The 9,822-nt window shown below is 39.7% G+C and overlaps 1 pseudogene; it reads left to right on the forward strand.

Annotated features, from left to right (window-relative positions):
• Nucleotides 1–6,779: 6,779 nt before the first annotated feature.
• On the forward strand, nt 6,780–8,030 carry LOC123462188 (annotated as a pseudogene).
• The last annotated feature ends 1,792 nt before the right edge of the window (nt 8,031–9,822 follow it).

Raw genomic sequence — 9,822 nt, forward strand, 5'->3', positions numbered from 1 at the left:
GAATTTACTGTTACTTTAAAAAAATATTTACTGTGTGTGTATTGTGTGTATTCATGATTATGTGTATGAGTACGGCATGTGCATGCCTTTGCACATGTGTGGAGGTCAGAGGCTCAACTTCAGGAGTTGATCCTTACTTTACATCTCATTTTAAGGCAGGGTTTTTCTCCTTGTAATCATTGCTCACCATTGTGCTTTCTTCTGGGAAATTATTCTGTTTCCCACCTTTCTGTTTTTGTGCTGGAATTACAGAAGTCCACCATAGCTTCCAGCTTTCTTTTGCTTTTGCGTTTTACATATTTTTATTTACTTATAAGCAGAGAGGGATAGAAGAGGGAGATAGAGAGAAAAACACAGGGAAAGAGAGAGAGACTGAGTACACCAGGGCCTTCAGCTGCTGTAAACAAATTGCACATGCATGTGCCACTTTGTGTGTGTGTCTATATATGGGTACTGAAGAATTGAACCCGGGTCATTGGGCTTTGTGGGCAAGCACATTAACCACTGAGCAAGCTCTCTAGCCCATATGTGTGTGGGGAGGGGTATATATAGTTTACAAGTTTATATATATATACTTGTAAATATATATATATTTAAGAAAGAGAGCCAGAGACAGAGAGAAGATGGGCAAGTCAAGGCCTCTACCCACTGCAAATGAACTCCAGTTGCATGTGCCACCTTGTACATCTGACTTACATGTGTACTAGACAATTGAATCTGAGTATTTAGGCTTTTCAGGCAAATTTCGTAACCACCAAGCCATCTCACCAGCCCAGCTTCTAGCTTTTAATGTGATTTCTTGAGACTAAATTTGGGTACTCAGTCTTGAGTGACAAGCACTTTATCCATTGAGCAATCTCCCCAGCCCTAGAATGACTATGGATGTAGTTTTTACAGAAGTACCAACTATCATTTCAAATACTGTGTCATTAAAACATATTTATTGGGCTGGGGAGATGGCTTAGCGGTTAAGCGCTTGCCTGTGAAGCCTAAGGACCCCGATTCGAGGCTCGGTTCCCCAGGTCCCACGTTAGCCAGATGCACAAGGGGGCGCACGTGTCTGGAGTTCGTTTGCAGAGGCTGGAAGCCCTGGCGCGCCCATTCTCTCTCTCTCCCTCTGTCTTTCTCTCTGTGTCTGTCGCTCTCAAATAAATAAATTAAAAAAAAACATATTTATTGATAAAAGAGCAAAACAATGAAGCTTAAATGAGTTACATCATTACAATTAAAGCCAAAAGTAGAACTTGCTGGTTCTGCCTATATTTAATCAAGAGCTAGTACATCACTGGTAATTTAAAGTAAAAAGAAATATTAATTATCAATGAGGTAAATGGCATTATTAATTGGAATAATTCCAATTAATAAAGAATACTCAGAAGTAATTTTAGTTTTGTGCACTATTTGATATGTGCTAAGCTGGTATAGCTTATTTGAAATGATAATTAAAATATGGAAATAATATCCACCAAGTGGCATTATTTTTCAAATTTACTGACAAAAAAATGGTGCAGATGGCACTCCAAATAAGAGACTGGCACAGACCAGTACCTTTTCTGTGAAAATGACTAATATATCACTGCAGTTCTGCCAGCATGCCATGAAAAGCATGCCAAGAATGATTTTGTCATTAGCAGCTAGTGTTCACCACTTGTGTCACTCATGGCTCCTCTGCAATGTACAGCTCCTGCTTACAGAAGCACTCCAAACATTATAAAACATGAACTGATACATGTTTTAAGATGTTTGTAAGAAACCACAATTACCCTATAGTAAATGAATGTATTTTCCATGTTTCAGTTTTTAACAACACTGGTAAAATCCAAATGAGATATAAGGTTCAAAGTTTATTTTTGTTCATAAAGACAAGATAGAATACAGAGAAAATTTGTTATAGATGTTTGTAGAAATTAATAAACCTTGTTTCCTATGTAATATATATTTTAAGTTAATAACTATCTTATTCCAACAATATTTGGTCAGATGGACACACTGATTTTTTTTCAGTTTATAAGACTTTAATTTAAAAAAAATAATCACCCAACAAGGGCTGGAGAGTTAGCTTATTGGTTAAGTTGCTTGCCTGAAAAGCCAAAGGACACAGGTTTATTTACCCAGGACCCATGTAACCCAGATGCACGTGGTGGTGCAGGCATCTGGAGTTCGTTTCCAGCAGCTGGAGGCCATGGAATGTCTCTCCCTTTCTCGCTTTCTCCCTCTTACTCTTCCTCTGCTTCTCTCTGTCTCTTTCAAATAATAAATAAAAATATTGTAAAAAACACAACAAGATGCCTAATTTTTATAATATATTCTATAGCATTACAATGAAAGTGAATGTCAAATAAGCATTTTGTCTGGTTATATATCATTTTATATTACATGATAAACATATTTTAGCATCTCATTAGCTCAGCCATGGGGCAAAAAATTAGCAGATTGAAAACTGAATGCATACTGTCATGTGTCACTTAGTAATGGTGTTGCAATCTAGATAATTCACATCATAGAGTATACTGTCAGAAACCTGGGTGCTATAGCCTATACCCTATTTCTTCAAGGCTATACACCTGCCCAGCACTTGCTTCATGAATATTATAAGCAACTATAACACAGTAATATTTATATACTAAACATAGAAAAGTTACAGTAATAATTCTAGAAACAAAAGTTCCACAATAATCTAATGAGATCATTCTCATACTTGTAAATATATACATATTGCCATACATTTCATAAGATATTTTTGCCAATAACATATATATTATACACATTTGCTTTGTTTTTATTTTTTTATTCTCATGTGCTGATTTATCTTAATAATAGGTATAGTACCTGCTATGACTAAGCATATGATCATCACATTCTATAATAAACACATTTTCAATTTTTCTCATTAGATCACTACTTCATGTTCTTAAGACAGTACCATCTCCTTCAAAGAATTCCTCAGTTATTCTAGAGGGATCAGAGTAAACTTTTGTGCTGGTGACAGAAAAACAAAGACTAAGAAAAATTTTATGACTTCCCACTATTTCTCCAACAGAAATTGAAATGCAGGTCACTTTTAACTATAAAATATTTCAAGGGAAATATTTTGGTTGGATTGAACAAAAATGTAATCTGTAACTTATTCCTGGGAAGTGAAAGGGGTTGAATAGATGAACAGGGAATATTTAGAGCAAGAAAAAAACCTCATTTTTGTCTGAAGAGGCTGTGCATTTGTTAAAATCTATAGAACTTTACTAAAGAACAAGTAAATGTGAATTTTGCAACTTTTTCAAAAACTGGAAAGTTGTGATCACAGAATGGAATGCACAATGTGGCAAAATAATTAACTATTAAAAATGTAAAACAATTTCACTTACAGTAGGTGAAAGATAATGGTCTATGTATCTAGAAGTGAAAGCAACAGGAATTGTACATAAGAACTGGCCCATAAATCATAGAGCATATTCCCCTTGCTGTGTTGCTGGGAGGGAAGCTTGGTGTTGATTAGTCCATCCCACTGGGTGCTAAGAGCCAGCTTGCTTTGGCTACTCTCTCTGCTACTGATGTATAAAGAGGTGAGCCAACTTCTTGCTCACGCTATACTTTTCTCCCCCATCATGAAGCTTCTCCTCCAAACTGTAAACTGAAATAAATCCTTTCCTTCCATAAGATATTTCTGAGGCAGGTGTCATGTCACACACCTTTAATGCCAGCACTTGGGAGGCAGAGGTAGGAGGATCGCGGAGAGTTCGAGGCCACCCTGAGACTACATAGTGAATTTCAGGTCAGCCTGAGCCAGAGTGAGATCCTACCTTGAAAAAAATAAAAAGATATTTCTGGTTGGGTATTTTATCCAAACAATGAGAAGCTAACTGCTACTTATTGACAAAGATGGATATTTAGATTATGATTATGATAGATGATAGATTAGATAGATGATAGATAGACAGATGACAGATACATGACACAGATAGATGAGGTTATTTGATAATTTTTTTCTTTACTCTTTCACCTGGAATGTCCTAAAATCAATTGCATTCCTATAGTAATAAGCATAACTAGTACTCAGGTTTTAGTCTCTAACACTATTCTTGATTAATGGAACCAGCATTCCATGGAAATAATGGTTCTTCTTGTCTGAGCAAAAAGTGTGTATGACTAGACTACAGTATGTTTTACTGTCAGAAAAGAATGATATTTAAAACAATATTGGTAATATCTCAAATGACTAATCAAAAGCCTTTCTCCTCATAATGGCCAAAACGGTTGCAACTTGATGAAAAATAGAATAGTACTGGATTATTATAGCCCGAAATGTAAATAACTATGACTCCATACTCATACAAATGATTGAAATACTAAGTGAGAAAGTGAAGACAAATTCCCCATGCGGAATTTAAAATAATTTATGCAGCAACTACCCTGTCAAGAAAGTGAAATCTAAGGACTCTCCCAGTAAATGCTTGCATTTCATCATGATTTCTTCTGAAGAGCAGAACAGACACTGTCTCTGTCCTGGAGAAACCTGGCTCCTGCCTTGTTCAATTCATGGTCAGCCTCAATGGTGGCAAGTGGTAGAGTACACCCCTGCTTTAATATAATGAAAGGGCTAGTCTTCATAAATTTATTAGACACATTTACTCTGACAAATATTCTACAATATATCTACCAACACTTTTCAAAGCTGTCAAGTCCACTCAAAAAATAAGGAGAGAATAAGGTGTAACCCCAGTTTAAAGCACTCTAAAAAGATATGATAGTGGGGCTGGAGGGATGGCTTAGCAGTTGTGGCATTTGCCTGCAGAGCCAAAGGACCCTGGTTCAATTCCCCAGGGCCCATGTAAGCCAGAAGCACAACAGGGCACATGCATCTAGAGTTTGTTTGCAGTGGCTGGAGGCCCTAACATGCCCATTCTCTCTCTCTCTCTCTCCCTCTCTCTCTTTCTCTTTCTCCCACTTTCTCTGTCAAATAAATGAATAAAAATATTTTTTAAAAAGATATAATCCAAACGGCAATGGTACCATAAAATTCTACTTCCTAAAAGACAGACCAAATGGCTGAACCTTCACTAGACCCTTACAGGAAACACCTGAACCACAAGACACTGGAGAGGGTAGGATCAAGACATCTTCCCTACATCTTCCCTCCCTCCCTCTCCCCCTCTCCCTTCTATCTCTCTCCTCTCTAACTCTTGTATATTAGTTATGTTCTTCCTCAATTTCTTAGTGGACACTGACCTGTAACCCCCACTTCCAGCTTGGGCCTACCATCCACAATGAGCTTTTGATCAGAGAAACCTACAAGGTTTCCCAAAACAATGACAGACTTCTGTCAGAGTACTTGATGACCCACCAAAGGCCAGTGGTAAGACCCTATTGCTGAAGACTCCATATGCAGCTGACGCGTAAAATGGAATGACATGGCTGGAAGCCAGGAGAGAGTCAGTCCCCAGACAGTCAGCGTGTCTAGTGCCAGAAGGTGCTACATAGGCGACTGGGAGAAATGACCAAGATCTGTCCAAGCAACACATTGTTTAACCTAATTAGCAACAAATAACTTGATGTGATGCCCACACAAGTGCAATAGTGGTACACAGCCATGGTGAGGAACCAATTGCTCTTGATTTGGCTAACTGATTCACTCAGTGGTACGAGACCCATAGCTGGAGCTGGGAAACAAGTCAGAACCATACCCAAACACAAGCCCACTCTACAATATCAAGCTACCATCAATCAAGGGTTATAAGAGGGCCTAAACCTACCATACTGTCTATCAAAAAAGTAAGTGTTATCTCAATTTTCCGGGTGCTAACTTACTCTCCATTGGAGAATCTACTTCTCTTTTCCAGATAGATGCAGATCCTAAGAAGAGAGCTGCCCCTACATACCTCAAAAGGGGCCCAACTGAAACTAAGGACAACTGGCGAAACAAGCAAGGATGATGTTTTCCTGTGAACCGGATACCAGCACAAAGGGGAGGGAGATTAACGCAGAGAAAAATCAACTCCTACCAAATCAGAGAGCCAGAGCCTCAGAGGCGCCCAACACCTCAGCACTGAAGCAGACCAAAAATGAACCCAACATGGCTCAGGGAAATTTTGCAGAAGAAGGGGGCGGAAAGAATGTCAGAGTCACATGTTGGGTAATGATTTGCAGAGACATTTATCATACCAATAACTGGGGGCTAACTCCACAATGCATGACCCATTTTCATCAACAAGGAGGGTCCAATGGGAGGGGGTAGATCACAGATGAGCCTAAACAATGGCACCAAACTGCCTGTATTTACTGAAAAGAAAACTAATAAATTAAATTAAAAAAAATAAAAATAAAAAATATAAAATAAAAAGATATAATAGCTAAATGTGATATACCAGAAATCAAAAAGATACATGATGAAATTGACACTTTAGAATTTTAGAAGCACTCCTGGCCGGGGGCGGGGCTGCGCACCCACTGGGCCTCTGCCCGCGCCCCGCCCCCTCCCTGGGCGGCGCCGCCTGTGGGCTGAGGCTGCCTGACCGCCTGGGGCCGCTTCCCGCTGCAGGCCAGGTGGGGCTCCCTGTCGAGGGGGCAGCCCGGAACCACAAAGCGGGAGCGCCGCCTGCCTCCTCAGTGCTCACTTCCGCCCGGGTGTGCGGAACATCCGAGTGCCTTCGGCGGCGGCGGGCGGGCGCTGGCCAGGCACTTCCGGTGTCTGTTGCCTTGGCGCTGGCCACCTGGCCGAGAGGGCGACATATTTGTTTTGGCGCCGTCCTCTCCCTCCACGCCCCCGCCCCAGCCCCCGGGGCGAGATGTCGGGGATCAGCCAAGTGGAGACCTAGGGCTGTCGTGACCTGCTCGGCCTTCTGGACAGTGACGAGATCATGGCCCTGTGCGGCACCGTCACCAGCCGCCTGGTGCAGCCCGAGGACCGCCAAGACGCTATTCGTGCAATATTAATGTATAGTCAAAGCGCAGAGGAACTTCTGAGGCATAAAAAAGTCCACCGAGAAATAATATTTAAGTACTTGGCAACACGGGGTTGTTATACCTCCAGCTACTGAGAAACATAATCTTGTTCAGCATGCAAAAGATTACTGGAAAAGGCAATCGCAACTGAAACTGAAGGAAACACCAGAACCACTAAAGCTGAAGGAAACATCAGAACCAGTTGCAAAGTCTGAGGATATCCAGCTCTTTGAACAGTGTTGCAGTTTAATTTATATGGCACATGGATCCATTTGAAGACAGCGTTTGAAATTTTTGACAAATATACATTTGTGTAAACCATGATTCATAGAAAATACAGCTGGCCATGGTGGCACATGCCTTTAATCCCAGCACTCGGGAGGCAGAGCAGGAAAAAGAAGATAAAAAAACCTGAAAAAATTGACTTTCGTCGCTTAGGAGAAGAATTCTGTCATTGGTTCTTTGAACTTCTTAATTCTCAGAATCCTTTTATGGGACCACCTCAAGATGAGTGGGGGCCACAGCACTTCTGGCATGATGTCAAGCTTAGGTTTTATTACAACACCTCAGAACAAAATGTAATAGACTACCAAGGAGCAGAAATTGTGAGCCTTCGTTTGCTGTCATTAGTAAAAGAAGAGTTTCTTTTTCTCAGCCCCAATCTAGATTCCCTTGGACCGAAGTGTGCTTCTTCTCCCCATGGATTAGTTATGGTTGGAGTTGCTGGAACTGTCCACCGAGGAAATACTTGTTTGGGCATATTTGAACAAATCTTTGGACTTATCCGTTCTCCTTTTGTGGAAAATACTTGGAAAATCAAATTTATCAACCTGAGAATTGTTGGAGAAAGTTCCCTTGCTCCTGGAGCATCGTTGAAGCCAGCAGTTACATTTGAACAGAGTGACCTGGAGGCCTTTTATAATGTGATCTCCTTGTGTGCTAATGAAGAAGACAAACATAATGTAAGGCAGGTATTGGATAGTGGAACTGGAGACCAGGTTTTATGTAGTGGTAATGAGGCCTTGGTGAACAAAACAGAACTGAGTTTGCCTGATCCTCTAAAGCATTAAGCACATATGTCAGCCTAAAATGTCTCTCCAGAAACATTTCCCAATGTTTACATCATTACATCAGTAGTTTCTAAGTGCTTTCAGATGTGAGGATTGACATTTTAGTTGGAATACCTTTTTTGGGCTACAAACTGCCTCTTTCTACTGAGTTCAGCAAATGTTCTGAGAACTTACTGCAGTTCACCAAATAAATCCCATTTTAGATGTTGAAACTAGAAACCAGGTAATATTTTTGTTTTATTTAGTGAATGTTTTACTAACGTATATACTTTCCTTGTGGCAAAGGATTGATAGTGTTCAAAGTTTGTTGGATATTTTACAAACTCATCGACATTTTTATAAACTTAAATATTATAGAGATGTTTAATGTCAACTCAGGTCTTAATTATATAAAATACAAATAGCATTCCTATGCAAAAAAAACAAAAACAAATATTTACTACTTCTTGAGTAATTTTTTTTTTAAGTTATCTGCTCTATCCAGGCAAACATAGTCTGTAAAATTTTTTTTTTTTTTTTTTTTTTTTTTTGGTTTTTTTACAGGTAGTCTCCCTCTAGCCCAGGCTGACCTGGAGTAGTCTCAGGGCAGCCTCAAACCCACAGCCATCTCCTATCTCTTGTCTCCCAAGTGCTGAGATTAAAGGTGTGCTCCATCATGCTCAGTGGTAAATGCTATTTTTTTATTCATTTCTATTTATATTTTTATTTCTTTTTCTTTTTTTCTTTTTGGTTTTTCAAGGTAGGGTCTTGCTGTAGCCCGGGCTAAGTTGGTATTCACTATGTAGTCTTAGAGTGACCTCAAACTCACAACAATCATCCTGCGTCAGCTTCCCAGGTGCTGGGATTAAAGACTTGTACCACCACTTCTGGCAATAAATGCTATTCTTATCTATTTTATTTACTTATTTGAGACAGAGATGGAGAGAGTGTGTGTGAGAATGGGCATACCAGGGCCTCCAGCCACTACAGATGAACTCCAAATATATTTGCCACCATGTGTATCTGGCTTACATAGGACCTGGAGAACTGAACCTGAGTCCTTAGGCTTCGCAAGTATACGCCTTAACTGCTAAGCCATCTCTCCAGCCCTAATACTATTCTTAAAGCAAACCTTAGTGCTACCCTAGGCTGCAGCTAGCAGTTTATAAAACACCCAATTTGTTTTAATACCCAGTAAACAAAGTATACTGTTGAAATTTTAAAAGTATGCCCAGGGCTGGAGAGATGGCTTAGCGGTTAAGCGCTTGCCTGTGAAGCCTAAGGACCCCGGTTCAAGGCTCGGTTCCCCAGGTCCCACGTTAGCCAGATGCACAAGGGGGCGCACGCGTCTGGAGTTCGTTTGCAGAGGCTGGAGGCCCTGGCGCGCCCATTCTCTCTCTCCCTCTTATCTGTCTTTCTCTCTGTGTCTGTCACTCTCAAATAAATAAATAAATAAAATTAAAAAAAAATATTTAAAAAATAAAAGTATGCCCAGTTCCTGACTTAAACAAATTATTATTTGCTTACTTTATTGATCTTGGCAGAGGTAACCACCCACCTTTATATTAAAAAACAAAACAAAACATATACTTAAAACATGTGTATACATATACTCCAACATTGTAACTTAAAGTATTATACCTCAAGTTTGTGTTACTAGGCTTTGGTTAGAGTTGACTTGCCAGAGTAATTATGTGTTGACTTTAAGTTTAAATTCCTCATCACCTAGCAATTATTTGTTGATCCTGTATTTGGTTAGGAGTTCAACTTAGAAAGTACCATTCAACTGGAAAATGTGATATATTATCCATGTTAGAATTTTACATTTAATTCAGCT

Source organism: Jaculus jaculus, chromosome 7 (genome assembly GCF_020740685.1).
Source record: "Jaculus jaculus isolate mJacJac1 chromosome 7, mJacJac1.mat.Y.cur, whole genome shotgun sequence".
Taxonomy (NCBI): domain Eukaryota; kingdom Metazoa; phylum Chordata; class Mammalia; order Rodentia; family Dipodidae; genus Jaculus; species Jaculus jaculus.